The sequence below is a fragment of the Neophocaena asiaeorientalis genome, unplaced genomic scaffold (genome assembly GCF_003031525.2).
Source record: "Neophocaena asiaeorientalis asiaeorientalis breed wild unplaced genomic scaffold, Neophocaena_asiaeorientalis_V1.1 scaffold46, whole genome shotgun sequence".
In the NCBI taxonomy this organism is placed as follows: domain Eukaryota; kingdom Metazoa; phylum Chordata; class Mammalia; order Artiodactyla; family Phocoenidae; genus Neophocaena; species Neophocaena asiaeorientalis.
Genome location: NW_020175393.1, coordinates 16130130 through 16137966, shown reverse-complemented (window position 1 = coordinate 16137966; position 7837 = coordinate 16130130).

The window sequence follows — 7837 nt, the reverse complement described above, 5'->3', positions numbered from 1 at the left end:
CCCCCTTATGAGGCTGAGAGAAAGGCCTCCCTTCTCTAGGTCTTCTGGGGCTTCTTCTCATGTTGGTCTTTATGGCATCATATGTGTCTTTTTACAGAAGAGAGAAAGCAATTCTGTGAGTTTGTCTCCACTTTATGTTCTTCCCTTGCAGATTACAGATAAAGACTTTGGGAATCAAGTGAGGTCCCGTGCCTGTCTCCAAGAGAGGGCCATACACCACACAGAAGTTGTGTGTTTTTATGTGTGTGTGAGAAGGAGTGGCCTATGATTAAATTTGAATTTTAACAAGCATGTTAGTTTACTTCCTGTTACTGAAGAGTTTTTTTTTTTTAATCTCTTTTTTTTTTTTAGAGGGGCTGCGCTGCACGGCTCGTGGGATCTTAGTTCCCCTACCAGGGATTGAACCCTCACCCTCAGCAGTGAAAGTGCAGAGTCCTAACCACTGGACTGCCAGGGAATTCCCCTACTGAAGAGTTTTAAAGAAAGGAGATAGAGTTTGCGATTAGCAGGTGCAAACTCTAATATATAGGATGGATAAACAACAAGGTCCTACTGTATAGCACAGGGAACTATATTCAATATCCTGTGATAAACCATAATGGAAAAGAACATGAAAAAGAATATATATATGTATAACTGAATCACTTTGCTGTACAGCAGAAATTAACACAAAACTGTAAATCAACTGTACTTCAATAAAATTTTTTAAAAAAGAAAGGAAATATAGAAAAACTACTCACACTGGGCATTAGAACTACTATAAGGGCAGTGATTTTACATCTTATATAACTCCCTGCCCTTCCTTCTCTTCCTCCCTCCTTCCTTCCTTCCTTCCTCCATCCAGCAAACCTTTATTGAGTACCTCCTATGTGCCCATTATTATACTAGGTGCTGTGGATATTAAAATGAATTAGAGGCACCCCTGACACTGAGGAATCATCTACACTTGCTGTGTATCGAGAGCATTCCCCAAATCCAGAAGCAGGTTCGTTCTGTGTGCCAGTCAGCAATTACCAGGGGCGCATTACTTTGGTGTTACTGCTGATCTAACCTCTTGATGGCCTGTACTTGGAGTTCTTTCTGTCATAGCAAAACTTCTTGAAAAAGTCATCTATTGGGCTTCCCTGGTGGCACAGTGGTTAAGAATCCTCCTGCCAACGCAGGGGACACGGGTTCGAGCTCTAGTCCGGAAGATCCCACATGCCGCGGAGCAACTAAGCCCGTGGGTCACAACTACTGAGCCTGCGCTCTACAGCCTGTGAGCCACAACTACTGAAGCCCGCGCGCCTAGAGCCTGTGCTCCGCAACAAGAGAAGCCACTGCAGTGCAAAGCCCGTGCACCGCAAAGAAGAGTAGCCCCCGCTCGCTGCAACTAGAGAAAGCCCATGCACGGCAACAAAGACCCAACACAGCCAAAAATAATAAATAAATAAATAAAATAAATTTATTTTTTAAAAAGTCACCTATTGTCTCTGACTCCACGTTTTCACCTTTTATTCTCTCCTCTGCTTCACAGTTGGACTTCTGTTCTTCTCTGCAGTGAAAGTATCCATACTCTTGCAAGGTCACCAATCGCTTTCACATCATCAAGTTCATCTATGATTTTTCTAGTCCCCTTTTGGCATCTCAGCAGCATTCAACTCACTTGCTGCATCTTCCCAGTTACTTTCTTTGGTGCTTTCTCCTTTGCTTGGCCTGTAAATACAGTCAGAGGACCTGGTTTCGAAAAATAGGACGTTCAGGTAGAATCTGCAAACATTTAGTGATTATTTCTGGTATTGCGTTTTTCATCATGGGTGGGCTGATGGCCATTCATGGAAACTGCTGGGAGTCGAAGGACATCACCATCACCCAACTAGAAGATTATCAAGTGTATAAGTAACCAGGATCCGATGGAGGCTTTAGCAATGGAGGAACCAATAGAAGCATAACACTTCTCTAATTATAATCTCTCCCAAGGTGATCCTACACAGTCCCATGGCTTCACACAGTATCCTTATGCATATGACTCCAGATTTACTTCTCTCCAACCTTTACCCTCATACACCCAACCTGCCACTTGACTCCTCCATTTGGAAGTCTAAGCACCTGGCCAAATTGTGACTTTTACCTCTCACCTCTACTTTACGTTCTTCCCTTCATTCTTCTCCATCTCAGAAGATGACAGTTGGGGCTCAGACCCCAAATCCAGGTTGGCGTCCTCTTTGATTGCCTTTTCCTTCACTCTCCTTATCTATCTTTCAGCAAGTTCTTCCAAACAGGTTTCCTATCTGTCTCCTCCAGTCCCTTACTACAAGCCAACATTTCTCATCTGGGTCATGACCAGTCTTGATTTCCTTCGGTCAATTTGTACCTAGTTAGTGCTAAGACTCTTAAAAACACAAATCAGATTATTTTATTTTGTGGCTTAAACTCCTCTAAGAGAGTTCCATTTTATTTCAAATAAAGTCTAAAATATAGACTTCCTCTGTGAATTATAGGAACCCTGTCAGCTTCTCTTGTGTCAGTCCTTCCATCCATACCCTAAGCTCTGGCCACGCTGACCTCCTTCCCATTCCTTTGACACTCCAGCTCATGCCCACTTTAGGTCCTCTGCCCTTGTCCCTTTGTGTGGAATCTTCTGCTCCACACATTCATGTGGCCGTCTCCTTCTGGGCATTTTGGTCTCAGCTGATACATCATTGGCTGAGAATGGTTTTCCCTGAACATCTAGAGACACTACCTTCTCCCTCCCACCACTTCATCTTCTCTTAGTTTTTATTATTGATGTTTCTCACTATCTGAAATTGTCTTGTTCATTTATTCTTTACTTGTATGTTGCCTGTCTTCTCCAATACAATGGAATCTTTATGGGATCAGAGACTTTGTCTGATTTAATCTCAATCCCCAGTGCCTACAAAGGTGCTTGTCACATAGCGGGTGCTCACCAGTCCCCTCTCTCCTCACAACCCTTTACTTCTTCCCATCTTAGAGGTGGTTAAGGTCTTGTACTTTGATGACCTACAAGGTCCTCCAAAATCTGCAAAACTTCCTTGCCTCTCAAGCACCAACTCTGTAAGGTCACCTTCTTTCTTGCTCCTCTCTGGTCAGACTGGCCTGCTCACTAAATGTCGGAGGTGCCAAGCAGATGCCTTTCTGAAGGTCTTTGCCCTTGCTGTTCCCCTGCCCGGAACTCTCTCACCTGACACATCCATGGGCTTGTTCCTTAATTGTTTCATGTCTTTATCTGATGTCTTCCCTCACTCCCGATCACAGCTTTTCGTCCCACCCTGACATTTCCTCTCTTCCTTCCTTTATTTTCCTCCTTGGCACTTAACACCATCTAACCTGTTCTATAGTTTACTTGCTTTTCTTAATTTTCCCTCTCTCCCACTAGACTGTAGTTCTCTGAGGGTGGGCGTTTTTGTTTGTTTCGTTCACTGTCATATTCCAGTGCTTGAGCAGTGCCCAGCACAGAGTAGTTCTCATCTCAGTAAACATTTATTGAGTGAACGAAAAATCAGGGAGAACCTCGTATTCCTCGTCATAAGTTCTGGACTTATGGGAAGCCATTGAATGATGTGAAACAGAAAAGTGTCAGTTTTCCATTGAAAAAAGATTGCTTTGGACACTTGGGACAAATAGATTGGGAGAGTAAGTGTGTATATGGAGTGACAAATTAGGAGGATTTGCAGGAGTTTGGAGGAGAGAGAGTGGTAGCCTGGACTAGGGCTGGGGGAGTGGGGATGGAAAAAGCAGGTGTGTTTGAGACTGTTAAGAGTCTGAATCTGGGACTTCCTTGGTGGCGCAGTGGTTAAGAATCTGCCTGCCAATGCAGGGGATGTGGGTTTGAGCCCTGGTCTGAGAAGATCCCACATGCTGTGGAGCAAAGAAGCCTGTGCTCCACAAATACTGAGCCTGCACTGTAGAGCCCACGAGCCACAACTACTGAAACCTGCATGCCTAGAGCCCACGCTCCGCAACAAGAGAAGCCACTGCAATGAGAAGCCCGCGCACCGCAACGAAGAGTAGCCCTGCTTGCTGCAACTAGAGAAAGCCCTCACGCAGCAACGAAGACCCAACGCAGCCATAAATAAATACATTTATTTTTTTAAGAAAACAGTTAAAAAAAATAGAGTCTGAATCTGTTAGACCTGGGGATCGATTAGAAATGGGAAGCTGTGGTTGGAGACAAGATGGCGGAGTAGAAGGACTTGAGCTCACTTCCTCTCGTGAAAACATCAAAATCACAACTAATTGCTGAACAACCATGGACAAAAAAAGAAATGGGAAGCTGCGTCAAGAATGAATCTAAGGTTTTCCCGTGTGAATGGTTGGTTGTTCTATTCCTGGAGACAGAAAACACTGGAGGAGGAAGAGATTTCAGACAGAAGACCAAGGGCTTAAAGTCTCTGGACTTGCTGAGCTTCGAGCGTCTGAGAGATAGCGGAGGGGAAATACTGTGTTGGCAGTTGGATATTCAGGTTAGGAGCTCAGAAGATTCGAGTCATCAGCACATAGATAGTACACGAAGCCATGGAAATAGACGATAAACAAAACCCGGCATTGGGTTGCATCTGTGAGGTCAAAATTCATCAGACAGTTTAATGGTTCTAGCATGGCTTTATCAACTGAAAAAAATGCACAGCCTAAAAGCTGAGAATTGTATTTTATTCAGCGAACTTTCTGAGGGCTCCAGCTCGGGAGGCAGCCTCTCAGATAGCTCTGAGGGACTGCTCCAAAGTGGGAAGGGAGGAGCCCGAATATATAGGGGTTTTTGCAACAAAAACCAGGTAGTCAGAACCTCAAAAGATTATTGTTAATTAAAGAGTTTTAATGAATTCAGCACTTTTCTGTGTCTGGGAAGATGCAAGAGTCCACGCTCATTGAAACCACTCCTTTATGCACCTTAGCTGTCTAGGGCTAGTATCCTGCTCTTCTCCATCCTGAATCCCCTCAGGGTGCACTGCTGGGGAGCAGCTGCAGTGGCAGCGGGCTTCATGGCCGCAACATCCTTTGTTTACTGAAATGGCAGGTGACATTTTTCTCCCACAGCTGTTTCTCTCTGGGAAGGCTTGTTTGCTTGGTCACTCCTCTACGGTGTCAGAGTACTCAGAGTCTCCAACTGGAGCCAGAGCTTTCTGTTGGTCTGGCCTGCGACCCTCGCACCAGGGTTACTCTGGACAAGACTGGACCTCTCTCTTTAGACTTAGTTCTGTTTTGAAGTTTCCCTTCTGCATCAGGTCTGAGCCTTCCTCAACAACCGAACTGGCAAGGGGATGGTGACAGTCACCTAACCCAGATGTGCATGGGGACAGTATTTTCCTGAAGCTTTTGGACCTGTGTTCAGACCACCATCATTCAGTGTTATACGCGGGCAGCGGGACAGACAGCTCAAGAAAAGAGGAGCTCAGGACAAACAGAAGGGCTTTAAATTGAACGAAGATCTTGGTGTAGTTTTGAGAGCATTTTGATATCTTTGTATCTGAAATGGTACTTGTAGGAAACCATCCATTTATTTTAGGCTTGGTTTTTTTTTTCCTCTTTCTTATTTAAAATATTTAAAAATTAAAAAAAATATTTTAAAAAATTGTGGGCCATACCCAGCAGCTTGCAGGATCTTCCCTGACCAGGGATTAAACCTGGGCCACCGCAGTGAAAGCCTGGCAATACTAACCACTGGGCCACCAAGGAAGTCCTAAAACACTTCTTTTTTTTTTTTAACATCTTTACTGGAGTATAATTGCTTTACAATATTGTGTTAGTTCCTGCTGTATAACAAAATGAATCAGCTATATCTATACATATATCCCCATATCTCCTCCCTCTTGAGTCTCCCTCCCACCCTCCCTGTCCCACCCTCGGTGGTCACAAAGCACCACCCTCGGTGGTCACAAAGCACCGAGCTGATCTCCCTGTGCTATGCGGCTGCTTCCCACTAGCTAGCTATTTTACATTTGGTAGTGTATATATGTCAAGGCTACTCTCTCATTTCGTCCCAGCTTCCCCTTGCCCCTCCCCGTGTCCTCAAGTCCATTCTCTATGTCTGCGTCTTTATTCCTGTCCTGCCCCTAGGTTCATCAGAACCATTTTTTTTTTAAGATTCCATATATATGTGTTAGCATACGGTATTTGTTTTTCTCTTTCTGACTTACTTCATTCTGTATGACAGACTCTAGGTCCATCCACCTCACTACAAATAACTCAATTTCGTTTCTTTTTATGGCTGAGTAATATTCCATTGTATATATGTGCCACATCTTCTTTATCCATTCATCTGTTGATGGACACTTAGGTTGCTTCCATGTCCTGGCTATTGTAAATAGGGCTGCAATGAACACTAAAATATTTTTAAACATTACATATTTATGGTAAAAAGTTCAGTGTAGAAGAGTATAAGTGAAAAATACAAGTTCTTTTTCCTCCTCTCCACTTAAAAAGAAAGAAACCGGTTCCATTGCTTATCCTGTTACATTTTGTTTTGAATTCAAATTTGATTGGGTTCAGCAACAGCGTGATTCACTCTCCGGTTTCTTTGTGGCAGCTGTTTGCCATGAATGAATATCTTGCTTGGGCTGGGGTCTTCTATGTGGCTTCTCCAGGCAGCCTGTGACTGCAAGGCACCTGGGAGAACAGTCAGATCTTTTTATTCTTGGGCAGGAGATGGCGTGCTCTGAGGACAGGCAGCTGCCTCCCTGCGGGAGGAGAGGGAGCAGGTGGGGCAAGAGGGCCGCATGCCACCAAATCCCTTGCAAAGTTCCATCCTTCCTCAGCAGAGGCTGCCAAACGGGCTGAATACCACAGGGAGATTTTTTCCACTGTGAACAACTGTCCCAGGATAGGAAGCTGGGATCACATTTCAGGAATCTCGTGTTGCCCTTGAGAAGCCGTGTGGATGGCTGTCAAGTATGTATAGGGGATAAGAAAGCTCCAAAGAGAGGTGATGAGTCACGAGGCGCTGGGGTGAAAGGGGTGCCTTCTGGCGGGGTGGGAGTGGAGGGTGACCGGATACCTCCAGCGTTCCCTTCAGCTTTTCATGGAAGTGAATCATCAAACGAATAACTCACACTTTAAGGATTTATCAATACTTTTTTGTTTTATTTAATCTCTTCCTTTCCTTTGAATTTTTTTCATTTTAATTCAGTTTCCAATCCAATTTGAAATATAGTACTGTGAGATTGATTTATCTTCAATAATTTATTAAAGTTCACTGAACACATAATCATGTTGTTGCTCTTATTTTCTTTCCTAATGTCATTTGACTCTGAAACATATCATTAGTACCTTCATTCCCAGCACCAACCACCTGGGATTTTTAAAAAATCACACAAGTTATGTATGAATACATCTTACTAAAATGTTCAGATAACACCCATCCTTCACATTTGAAGGCACTTTACAGTTTACAAAGTGTATTCACAGTTATTCTCTCATCTGATCTTCATTAGCAGGTGTTCTCAGCTAATGGTCCGTATCTGCGTATCTTTTGAAAGACTCTGGAAGAACAGCCCTGGCCAGTAGACTTTTCTAGAGCAAGTGTGGGCAAGAGAGATGGAGGAAGAGGGAGAAGGTAGCTGCCTGGAGGTGGGAGGTCAGAAAGCAAATCTGGTCTAGTTCCTAATTTAGTTCAATGACCTTAAATCACTGCCCAGGAGGCTCTGAGTGGCTCCTGACCTTGGTCCCACCCTTTCTTACACTCACCCCCTCAAATCAGGTGACTCCTAGATCCCATACTTGTGGAAGGAGGGTACCCCGATTTGGTGACCAAGGGTATGCACAGGGGTTCAAGGAGACAGCCACCTAGAGTTAAATAACGAAATACAAACCACAGACCCTGGGGAATGGTGTGAATATACCC